Below are 13,430 nucleotides of genomic sequence, written 5' to 3'. Positions count from 1 at the left end.
TTTGGCATTGAGAAAGGCTAACATTAGCCGAAACCGGTTTGCTTATTCAGCATGGTTTTTACCATTGCTGATACATCTATTGAAATAATAAATCATTATTTCACATCCTATATGTGCTGGTCCGTTTTGGTTTTCTGAGGTCTTGTGAGATACATGCCAAACAGTGTATTGTACTCTATAATGGGTCTGATGAGGGATGAGTAGAGAGGAACAATGGCCTCCTTTTTTTAGAGGAGAATCCTTTTGTGATGAGGTGTGCCACGTAGAAGGATTTCCTGACTACTGTGTTGATGTGGTTATAAAAGGAGAGACTACTGTCCACCTGTGTCCCGAGGTCTCATATCATACTTTCAGTGTTTAGTGAGCTACCACCTATGTGGTAGTTCATGGGTACCGAGTTTTTCCCAAAAGGGATGACAATGCACTTCTTGGCATTGAACTTGAGGCCATGACTTTGACACCAAGCATCTGTCTCAATGAGGCCCTTTTGTAGAATGTCTACATCATTAGGTGATTCTATTATGGCTCCCAGTTTGCAGTCATCTGCAAACTGTGTTAGCCAAAGACCTTCTGTGTTGACCTGCACTTCAGCGAAGTAGATGCCGAACAGGAGAAAACCCAGGACCGAACTCTGTGGTACTCCACTTGTCATTGGTCTGAAGTCGGATTTGGAGTCAGCTACTTTTACTGTGTGGGTTCTGTCAGTGAGCCAGTTGGCCACCCATCTTGTGACATAGGGATTTATGTCCAGTTTAGTGAGTTTATCTATAATTCCAGAGTGAGGGATGGTATTGAAAGCCTTGGCATGTTCAAGATGGGCTGTGTGCACTACCTTGCCCTCGTCTATGTCTCTAGTGAATGCTTCAAAAAAGTCAATCAGGTTTAGTAGACACGATCTATCTTTTACAAACCCAAACTGAGTGGGTTCCAGGGTTTGGAGGTTACCTATGTTTTTGTTTATAAGCTCCAAGATAATACATTCCATGGCCTTGCAGACCAGGCTCGTCAGGCTAATGGGGCGGTAGTTTCTGAGGTCCGTGGTGGCACCCCCTTTGTGGAGTTGGATAATCATCACTGTGCGCCATTCAGTAGGCACATAGCCTGAGGTGAGGCTATGATTGACATGGTACTTAGGTGGGGTGCCAGTTTGTTCTGTAGTTCATGCAGTATGCAACCTGGGAAGTTGTCTGGTCCCATGGATGCTGTGTTCTTGGTTTTGGAAAGTGCGGTCTTTACTTGTCCATCCATAATAGCAGGGGCTTTGCATTCTTTTGGTATTAAGACTCTTTGGAGGGTGAGAAGGAAGTAAAGTTAGCACTGAACCTATCTGCCAGGATGTTAGCAATATTGGTTGGTTCTGTATATTTAGTGTCATTGTGCTGTAGCTCAGAGCAGACCTGTCATTACGATTCTTGACATAGCTGTAGAATGCTTTGTGGTTGTCTTTGGAATCAGTGGTGATTTTATTTTCATAACTGGCTTCGGAGAATTTTATGAGGGATCTCAGCTTCTTTGTGAGGCTGACCAGGGGAATTCCTCCAATCTTGGGATTTTACTCTCTTTTGCAACAGCTTCTTCCTTCTGTTGTAGAGTTTGTTTATGGCATGGGATCACCATATTGGCTTCCTTTTTTTGGAGGATAGCATATTGGTTCTGTTGGGGATGGCATGATCCATGCACTAGTTTATGTGCTTATACAGTGCATTTGTGTAAGATTCAGCAGTCGTACCTCTATTTTCCATCTGCATGGGTGTCATGAAGTTTGACACTTCTGACTTAAGAAGCATGAAGTTGGCTTTGGAGTAGTTTTTGACAGTGGTTTCTTTAATGGGGGGGGGGGTAGGGGTGGGATATGGATGTCTAGAGTGATTACCTTGTAGTCAGATCTGACCAGCGAGGAGCCGACCTCTGGCATGGAACATCGGTTACACATATTGGTAATGACCAGGTCCAGGATATTGCTGCCCCTGGTGGGGGTGTGAACAAGCTGATCCAAGGCATTAGAATTTATGAATTCCAGAAAACGTTGAGCGAATGAGTTGGTACATGAGTATTTTTCCCAGTTGATTGTGGGGTAGTTGAAATTGCCCATAACTGAGGTATTGGGCTGTACCTTAATATTTTCCAGTATCTTAAGAAATGAAGTGTGGGAATTCTGGGGCATGGTGGGGGATCTGTAACAACTACAACCTGGATTGCAGTCTTGCCCAGTGCTATTTGCACTTGGATAATTTTGGATGCATTATGTTGAGCAACTAGCCTGGAGGTGTGGATATGCTTAATGAATATGGAAATGCCTCCACCTTTTGTGTTTTGGTCCAGGTTAGGTGGCCGAAAGGTGTGGTATGAATTATAGCCTAGTAATGCAGGGGTGCTCTCTGGAGCCTTGAACCAGGTCTCTGTCACTGCTCAGATGTCAATGTTCTCCATTTTAAGGAGTGCCTCGAGTGAGTGCATTTTGAGATCTAGACTTCTAGCATTGAGTAGCATTACCTTCAGAGTTTGCATGTTTGTACCTGTTACGGAGGTAAATTTTGCATTTGAACCTAGCCTAAAAAAGGCACTATAGGGGTGGCAAGAGCCTTTGCCAGTATCCAGAATCCCAGGAGTGACAGGTGCAGGCCATCTCTGGCAAAGCATCATGGTCTGTCGACCATGTCATCCCAGGTAGACAAATACTGGATCCCCTTAGGATGACACCAGAAGCTTAGCCAATTGTTGAAGTCAATCATTTTGTCCTTGTACTGTGGTATAATTCTGGGCAATAAGAGGATGCTGTTCAGGGCTAGGGTCATACCTGCCTGGGTTAGAAGATCTGAGAGCTCCTCCATGTCTCTTTTCATGTATTCCAGGGAGGTACGTCTCAGGTCATTCACACCAACATGGACAATGACAGAGTCGTATTTGTACTTGTTGTGGTATGACCTGAGTGTGTGCATTATCTGGTGGATTCTGGCACCCAACAGGCAGCTGACAGTGACTTTCTCCTTGTTTAGCCTGGTGAGTAGGTCAACAGTGTGCCTGACTGTAGAGTCACCTTTGACTAGTGTGTTAGGTATGTTGTTTTGCCTTATGGGCTGAGGTTGAGTGGCACACTGATTTTGTGGGCTATGTGTCATTTGCGTAGTGTTGGGGGGGTGGTTGTCTGTGTTTCATTTTGGGAGGTCTCTGTTGCTTGGACAGATTTTTATTGAGAGCATCGGTGAATGTGGGTGTGTACTTTGTGTTTCAATGTGTGGGTTTTGAAGGACTATGTGTTGAGTGTGGTGTGGTGCAGGTGTTAGCCTTCTCCTCTTGACTGTCTAGTCCAGTCTTGGCTGGAGAGAGCTTGGATTCCAGTTTGGCTATATAAGTGCATCTCTCACAGGTTGTAGTGTTGAGTGGGAGGAGGAGAGGGTTGTCAGTGTACATGAGCCAATTGCTACATTGCCCCAGGATGCCCAGATTTATCAGGTGGGCAGGAGAAAACACCAGGTGCTGACCCATGGACATGCCATATTTGAACTGTTTCTTACTGAAATTGGTACACCTTGTTTGCTGTAGCATAGACTAGATCCAGGCCTGCTGAATCTAGCTTTGTTTGTATGCTTGTTGTTTGTTTGCTTGTTATTTCCCTGAAATTCTAATTCCACCTAAAACGTGGCTTTTCAGCGCTTCTATGGATCCCAAGTGATATCTCCATTGCTTACTGTACTTATTTCCTTGTTTCACTTGAAAGAAATTTACTGTTTGTCATTTTTGCATTTAAGTTACCTGTAACACATTGCATTTAAGTTACCTGACACTTGCTCACTAAAGCAATTATATAAGTCAGCACTAAAAAATTAAAAGCACTACACCCTCACAAACTCCCCTTGTTCCCCATTAGCCCTTTTTTTTTTCCAATTATAAATGAATTCCGAATACTATTCTAGCATGTCCAAAGGTTAGTTGTCAATCTCCTCTCTTGTCCAGCTGGTGTATCTGGGAATCTTGAGGCAATGTTACAACTGCCTCATGTACACAGACAACCCTCTCCTCCTCCAACAAATTCCAACACATGTGAGAGATGCAACCATATAGCCATATTGGAGGCTAAGCTCTCTCAACTCAGTACTGGCGAAACCAGTCAGGAGGAGAAGGAAACCACACTCACTACAATTCCAATCTCACATAGACCTACCACAACAGCAGACCGAACACATAAACACACAAAAACATACTCGGAGGCTCTAAATAAAAATCTGCCTAAGCAGAAGAGACCTCCAAAGCAGACACCCAAGCAACCGTTACCCCAAAACAAAACACGTGCAACACATAGCTCACAAAGCCAGTGTGCCGAACAGTCACAGCCCTTAAGGCTAAACAGCACACCTGATACATTTGTAATAGGTGACTCTATCGTCAGGCACACTGACGTCCTGCTCACCAGGCTGAACAAGGAGAAGGTCACGGTGAGCTGCCTGTCGGGCGCTAGGATCCGCCACATAACACAAGCACTCAGGTCACTCCAAGGCAAGTACAAATATGACTCAGTCATTGTCCATGCTGGTGTGAATGACCTGAGACGTACCTCCCTGGGCTACATGTAAAGAGACATAGAGGAGCTCTCTGAGCATGTAGCCCAGGCCGGTATGACCCTGACCTTGAGTAGCATCTTACCCTCACCAAGAATGATGCCACAATATGAAGACAAGATAATCAATTTCAACAATTGGCTTAAGTATTGGTGTCATTCAAAGGGGATCCAATGCCTGTCAGCCTGGGATGACATGCTCGACAAGCCACGATGCTTCGCTAGGGACAGCTTGCACCTGTCACCCTGGGCTTTTGGATATTGGCAAAGGCTCTTGCTACCCCCATAGTGCCTTTTTTAGGCAAGGCTCAAAAGACAAAACCACCTCCATAGGTATCACAAGGGATAAGAAACTAAGAGTAATGCTACTCAACGCCAGAAGTCTAAACCTCAAGATGCATGCACTCGAAACTCTCCTTAGCATGGAGAACATCGATATCTGTGCAGTAACAGAAACCTGGTTCAAGGCTCCCGAGAGCACCCCAGCACTACCAGGTTTTACCTCATACCATGCTTTTTGGCCCCAAAACTTGGACCGAACCACAAAAGGAGGGGGAGTATCAATATTCTTCAAAGATACCCACACCTCCAGGTTTGTGGCACAGAACGAAGCATCAGAGACTATCCATGTGCAACTAACAGTGGGTAAAACTGCCTTCCAGTTTATAGCCTGCTACAGACCACCCTCCCAAACCCAGGAACCCCACTCGGCCTTCCTAAGAACAATGGAAACTATGAAGGTCTCTCCAAACACCATTATATTGGGCAACTTCAACTACCCAAACAGAGACTGGAAGCATTACTCTAGCTCCAACACCCTAGCCCAAAGGTTCCTAGAATTTATAAACTCAAATGCTATGGAACAACTTGTTACCACTCTCACAAGAGGGGAAAACATACTGGACCTGATCATCACAAACATGGGGACTCTATGCTCCAGACCAGAAGTGTATCCCTCATTGGTAAGATCAGACCATAAACTAATCTCACTGGATATTCACATCCCGACTCCACCCTCTGCCCTGAAAACCACAGTGAAAAACTTCTCTAATGCAAATTTCACACTCCTCAAAACCGAGGTGGAATCCTTCAAAGCCCCCGGGCCTGTGGAAAATATGTCCAGACCGCAGAATCCTTTATAAACGCATTCTATGAACACCTTCAGGAATGCATGGATCATGCAATCTCAAATAAAACCAAGTCCCAATCCTCCAAAGGCAGACATCCTGTCTGGTGGACCCCAGCCATAAACAAACTATACAATAGAAAGAGGAAGCTACTACATGATAGAGCAAAATCCCAAAAAGGGAAGGCATCTCTGATCAGTATTAGCAAAAAACTATGGGCACTCATAAAATCGTCTAAGGCCAGCTTCGAGAGAAAAATTGCACAGGACACTAAGGATAATCACAAGGCTTTCTTTAGTTATGTTAGGAACCTGGATGGGAATTCCCAGATATGCTCAGAATTAGTCCAAAATGACAAAAAATACACCAAACCCACATACATTGCCAACATCCTAGCTGACAGGTTCAGCACAAACTCCCCCCCTCCCCACCAAAAGGGCAAATATCTATCCCAGCAGAGTGTTGCCCCCCCTGACATCTCAGATGCTCAGGTAATAGCTGCCCTCTTCAAAGCAAAAAACACAGCATCAATGGGACCAGACGGTGTCCCAGGCTGTGTCCTACATGAACTCCAAGAAGAGCTAAACCCAAACATAAAACTACTGTTCAATCTCAGCCTTACTATAGGATATGTACCCAAAGAGTGGCATACAGCAACAGTGGTCCCTCTCCATAAAGGTGGTGCCTCAACGGATCCTGGAAACTATCACCCCATAAGCCTGACTAGCTTGGTCTGCAAAGCTATGGAAAGGATCATCATGGACCTCATAAATAAAGATATTGGGGACCTACAGACACTGGATCCTACCCAGTTTGGCTTTGTTAAGGGCAGATCCTGCCTCTTAAACCTGGTTGATTTCTTTGAAACAGTCACCAAGGCCATTGACGAGGGGAAGGTGGTCCACACAGCCTACCTGGACCTCACAAAAGCCTTCAATACAAGACCCCCCTCGGGCATTATAGATAAGCTCACCAGCTTAAATATAAACCCCTATGTCACTAGATGGGTTGCAAACTGGCTCAAGGACAGAACCCACATGGTTAGAATTGCTGGAGCCATGTCAGACTCCAAACCAGTTACAAGTGGCATCCCACAAGGCTCAGTCCTGGGACCTCTCTTGTTCGGTATATATTTCTCAGAGGTACAGGCCAACACGGAAGGACTGTGGCTGACCAAGTTTGCAGATGACGGCAAACTGGGTGCCATAATCGACACTCCAGCTGACACAAGCATCCTCCAAAAGGGCCTCATAGAAACAGACAACTGGTGCCAGAGCCATGGCCTCAAGCTAAACGCCAAAAAGTGTATAGTCATCCCCTTTGGCAAAAACAAAGTGCCCACAAATCACCACATAGGTGGTAATCCATTAAGTACAGAAGAAGTAATTGGGGACCTGGGGACCCAAGTTGATAGCAATCTCTCATTTGACAACCACATGGTCAACGTGGTTAGAAAAACATTTTATATAGCCCACCTAATCATGAAGGGATTCACATCTAGATCAGGGGAGGTCATCGTGCCTCTTTACTCATCCCTCATCAGGCCCATAATTGAGTACAATGCCCCTTTTGGGATGTACCTTACCAGACACCTGCAACAACTGGAAAGACCCCAAAAGTACCTCACCAAGAGGATCAAAGGGCTCAAACAGATGCCATATGCTGCCCGGTTAAAGAAACACCAGCTCTACTTAGTGGCATACCGCTTGCTCGGAGGCGATCTGTGCCTGACGTATAAAGCCATGTCCAACCCAGAATTAATGGACATGCTGCACCTCAGAAAATCCAAATCCCATCGAGCTACGCGCTCGAGAGACTTGAACCTCAGCACTGAAATAAATAGGACATGCTGGAGGGACAGATTCATAACCCAGAGGCTCCCTTCACTCTGGAATAAAATCCCAGTCCAGGTTAGGCAGAGTCCCTCATTGACTCTCTTCAAGAGGAATCTTGATGAGTGGATGGGAGATCGTAGGTTTACCCCGGGTATCACTTCTGTGTCACTGTTAGACAGAGGCACAGTATACTAACCTCGAAAAAGGGCATAGCAAAATTAATTTAAAATGGGTGGCGAAAGCTAAACACACTCTGGCTAGGCTTATAAATGCCCTAGGGCAGATAGCCTAGTAAGAACCTATGAGCCTATGAGCCTGGATAGGTGCTTATTAATTTAAGTATTAAGAACTGTTTTCCTCATGACAAGTGAGGAAAGTTGAGTGCTGTAGTCATTTGTAGTTTATTTAGTGCTTACAATGAGTTCTGAGCAAGTGCTGAGCACAAGGAAACAGTTTTGAGTGCTGAAACTAAAAAACTGGCTAGTTCTAGCTAAAACTAGCTAGTTTTAGCACCAATCCCAAGAAGAGAAGCAGGCCACAGCCTGTTTGGTGATCCACAGTCTTGTCCCAGATGATGCAAGGGTCTGCAGGCTTGTAGCCTTTTTTTTGGTAGATGCCTCAAACAGCAACCAGACCAATCAGGTATTTTAAGCACAGACAATAACTCTCCAACCAGAAAGAGTCAGGAATCAATGCACTCTGCTCCTACTCTCACCAGGATCAGAATATAAGCACAGATTCCAAGCTGTCACCTATAAAGCAGTTATTAAACTTTCTGGTGATCAGCAGTCTCCAGGAATGTAACTGCACTCCTTCTCTCACCAGGAGAAATCAGAAGCACTAATCCCAAGATGGCTACTGAGAGGCAGAATGTGGGCTCTACAATAACTGGTGGTCTTGCAATTGATGCTTAAAGGTAAGATGAAATCCTAAACACTGCAGTGTGCACTAGAAGAGATAGATGTGAAAGTAGGTAACTTAAGTTTTACCTATCTAAAAGTTAAGTTTTAGTGGAGAGTCACTAGTTTTAAAACAGCAAGATAGATTGAAAGGGTGTGGCTACTTTTGTATTCTGGTACTATGGAATACAGTAGGATGGCAAATAAATTTAAATAGTTGAAGGGCAGTGATTTCATAAAATGATAATTTTGTGCTTACTCACACCAGCCAGTAAAAGCAGAGAGGAAATGAGATATATGGTCAAATTAAAATAAGGGGCAGGCAACTAGAAAGACAGTGGTGTTTAAGAACACAACAACAATAACCGGGTGGGAGGTGGAAAAAAATTCTGTCTGACTCACAAGAGACAGAGCTGTGGTCTCTTTTCAAGTTTTAGTATGCAGTTAAAAGCAGAATATAAGTAAAATACAGTGTAAAAAAAAAACAAATCACAGTATACAAAATAGAAAAAGGCAATAAAGTAATAACAAAACACAACAAATAAAAAGCAAACTAACCTTTCCCTCACAGCAAACTGCAGCAGAATCTGTGTGAGCCTTTCCTGTAAAGCTCTGAAATGCTTTATTTTACCCCTTAAATAGGTTTAGTTCCTAGCTCCACCCCCTCAGTTCACAGATGATTAACCTTTGCTGACCTGTTGTCACTTATGTGTGACTCCTTAATTGTCTGTTTCTCCCTTAGGATACTGTGACCTCATGATCCTTCCTCTCTTTTTTACCATTAACTTGGTCTCCTGGAGAAGCAATACACCCTTACTTCCTATTCATTCTGCCATCTACTGTTTTTCTTTTGACTGAGTGTGAAGCTCCCTCATATTCCAGGTTATAACTTTCAGCTGTGTTCATTCCCTTCCGTTGTCTTTGGGTTTGTAATCCACTCCCTCCCCATTTCTACCTCTGAATGTCTCTGCTCTTCTGTGTTTCCCTGCTGAGCAGGACCTTCTGTTTTTGAACTTTTACGTACTCTTATCCCCCTCTCCTCCATAGCATTGGATATGCATTCCTCTAGCTTGTGATTCCAGCACATCTGGACTTGGGTCATTAACCTTGTCTTTGTTTTTCACCAGTTCTGTTTTCACCCTTCTTTCTTTCACTTCTCCACGATTTTCTCCTAGCCAATGGTTGCTCCTGTTAGTCTCTCCCCTTTATAATAGGCACTTCTTGTTTCCTTTGCATTTGATCTTACTTCTGTGACAGTTTTCATGCATTTTATTTTACTCTGCTCTAATACATTGTAGCAGAAAATAAGATTATTGTTTCCATAATTATTTCTTTCCTCGATTTTCCCATTTTTCATTTGGTTATCAACTTCTTTGCCCAGTGCTTCACAGAAAATCTTAATGTTACATGAGAAAACACACACTATAAAATGTGGTGTTTCAGAAGAATGACCATTTAACAGCAATCTCCTGTTTATGCCCCCTACAGATACATTCCACCTTTCTGTTATAACGCTAATCAAGAAGTTTCAACTTGTAAAACAAGTTACAAGTTTGCATATTTATATTTAAAAAAAAAAAAAATATATATATATATATATATATATATATATATATATATTTATATATATGGGTTCCGTCAATTTGTTTGAAGTTTCACTACTTCCAATTCCACTTCAACTAATCCACTTGTTCGAAGTAGTGAAACTTCGAACATTGACTTCGGTAGACACACTATAATGAAGAATGGGAATATTCCCTTTTGCCCGCTGTAGTGTGATCTCGGAGTTGGCATATTTAAGTAGGGGGGGTGGGGGGCACAGTCCCCCACATAGGGGTGTAGGGGGGCTTGCCCCCTGCAAAAACATGTTTTAGTATTTTTTGTTTTTTTTTTGAGTAGTAGACTTCAGCAAAAGTGCACTTTCATTTAAGTGGACTTTTGTTGAAGTGTAGGGTCTACTGCTTAATTTTGGAGAAGTGTATTTTCGATGTTAAGCAGTAGACCCATATATATATATATATATATATATATATATATATGTATATATATATATATATATATATATATATATATATATATATATATATATATATATATATATATATATATATATATATATATATATATATATATATATATATATATATATATATATATATATATATATATATATATATATATATATATATATATATATATATACATGGGTCTACTACACATGATCAAAATTTCAAAAAGCCAAAACCCATATGGCAGAGACCATATGTTCAACTTTTGAAATTTCAAACATGAAAAAAAAAACAAAACAAAAACTTACCTACACATTGCTGTTGCACTCCCCACACCCCCTGCAATTTAAATATACCAACTGCGAGATCGCACTGTAGTGCAGAAGATGGGAATCTTCCCATTCTGCACTATATGGAGATGCCTAATTTGCATGGTCAAAATTTCAAAAGTCGATTGTATGGTCTCGGCCATATGGGTTTCAGCTTTTTGAAATTTCGATCATGTCATGTGTAGGGAACCCATATATATATATATATATATATATATATATATATATATATATATATATATACATATATATCTTCTTCTTCTTCTTTCGGCTGCTCCCATTAGGGGTCGCCACAGCAGATCAACTGTTTCCACTTCTTCCTGTACTCTGCATCTTGCTCTGTCACACCAACCACCTGCATGTCCTCTCTCACCACATCCATAAACCTTATCTTAGGCCTTCCTCTTTTCCTGTTATCTGGCAGGTCCATCCTTAGCATTTATTTCCCAATATGCTTATATAAATATACACACACACACACACACACACACACACACACACACACACACACACACACACACACACACACATACATACACACACACGCACACACACACACACACACACACACATATATATATATATATATATATATATATATATATATATATATACACAATGATACCTCAGTACTATTCAAAACCATGCGTGCTGGTCAGCAATCTAGTGTGCCCATTGTAAATCGAGCATAGACCAAAAGTAAAAATTCTGGCTGCTGAAGAGCAACCGGACTTTCTTCTACTAGTATATTCTAGGGAATACATTCAACTGTCCAGATTTTCACAGAATGTCCAGATATTTTTGATCTATTTCTCATAAAATTTGTGGTCTTCTGACAAATCACTGAGGTGTGAAGTCACTAAATAACGATATGCATTTCAGTTTCAGACTTCATATCCTTCACACAATGCCTGATAAACAAATCTTGTTATTCTACCAGCTTTGTAAGTTTATAAGAGCAACATTTGCAATCAGTCCCTATTCTGGGGCCTTCGTTGCCAATTATTTAACACTTTGTCCACATTTCTTGACCTAAGAGATTGAAAGATATGTAACAAATACAAGGAAATCAGGTGCGTTCTACAGAACTAAAGAAACATACCTGATTTTTCTTGTATTTCTGCCCTGTTTCTCTTGTACCTCTAAGTTTTAAGGATTTTATAATTTAGAAAAGTAAGAGAGATCTTCCTTTCTCCATTGCCCTTTCGGTGTCCTAATATTGACCCCTCTTATGTTCCCGTGTAAGACTAGGTTATCCAGTTTTTGATGCTTTCCTTCTTTTTGCCCTCCTCCTGTGGTCCTGCGTTCCGTTTTTTCTGCCAGTGCTCCTATTTGTTTTTCTTCCATCCTCATTGTGCTAGTCCGGCTTGCTCAGGCCCTTCCACGTCCATCACTAGGTGTTTCAGTCTCTTCTACTTCTTTTGTCTCTATCCCTGCTTGTTGTGGTCACTATCAGATTTTCTTTACTGCTGAATTTCTGCTTTATCCAGCTTCTTGTTCTTCTTAATCAAATTTTTTTGTGTACTGTCCTCATATTTCCCCTGTTTTCTGTGATCTTTCCTCTATTTCTTTGTGCCTTCAACGTCAGCTTCCATCGTGCACAATCTCTGTAACAAAAGGTTGTGGTTTGCCCTCTGTGTAGATTCAGTACCTCTTTCCCTTTCCATACTACAGTTAAGATGGCAGGGTAGTAAATCCATGCAAGTATTCTCTGGGTTTTCAATGGCCCCAACGTCAACCATCCATTTTCTTAACTTATGCTATGAATAAAAATAATCCTATACCAGTATTACGAAAAGATATCATTGAATGGTATCAGTTTAAATATTCTTTCTCATGTAGTAATTTCTTTGTAGATATGCGGACATGCTAATATGTATCCCAGATATCCTTCTCTTACACCTCTCCCAATTCTGCGGATTCTCTACATCATTGTTTCTTACAATCTGGGTAAGAAAAATGTTGTTTCCAGTAATCCCATCAGCATTATTTCCAGTTCTGTATCCATGGCTTTCTCTGATACTGCTCATCTTTTTTTTTTTTCCTGAGTCTGTTTTCTATGTCATCCAGTTTTCTGTTTGCCATTTTAGCGTTTTTCTATTTCTGTCAGCTTTCTACTGTACTCCTGCACCTCTGATCTCAATGCTGTTCTGTCCCCTTCCGAGTCTTGGATTATTTGTTTCAACCTACATAATTCTGTTTGTCAATTGCCTGTTGGTTCCCCTCACTAAGCCTGCACCAGCTTTTGGAACAGTTTACAAAGTTGTTCTTCCTCTGGAGGTGCTTTCAACTCTGGTAGTTGTAGCTTCCTTTTTTCCTTGTTCTCCATCCTTTGATTTTTCTGGGGTTTTGTTCACCTGGAATGGCTGATCGATTACTTTTCTCTTGACCCTTCATGTAGAAAGCTGAACCTAAGGAGCCATCATGCTTGGCTTTCTGGCACCTTCCTCATAGGCTGTCTGTATTTTCACTTAGGTTTTACCCTCATAGCTAACTGGAGAACTTGCTATACAATTCATGACATTCATTAGATCTTCCCAGGCTTTGGTAGTGCTGTCATTAAAGACAGTTTGCCAGTGCCCCAGACATTTTTATTTTATTAATTTGTTAATGGGGTAAATCGACTGGATACAAGTGTCCCTTTCAGGAGCAAACTGGGAACGCTATATGGTTAGG

This window comes from Protopterus annectens, chromosome 2.part1 (assembly GCF_019279795.1).
Source record: "Protopterus annectens isolate FY-2018-M chromosome 2.part1, PAN1.0, whole genome shotgun sequence".
NCBI classification, from domain to species: domain Eukaryota; kingdom Metazoa; phylum Chordata; order Ceratodontiformes; family Protopteridae; genus Protopterus; species Protopterus annectens.
The sequence above is the reverse complement of the archived record's forward strand: the minus strand, read 5'-3'. Positions refer to the sequence as shown.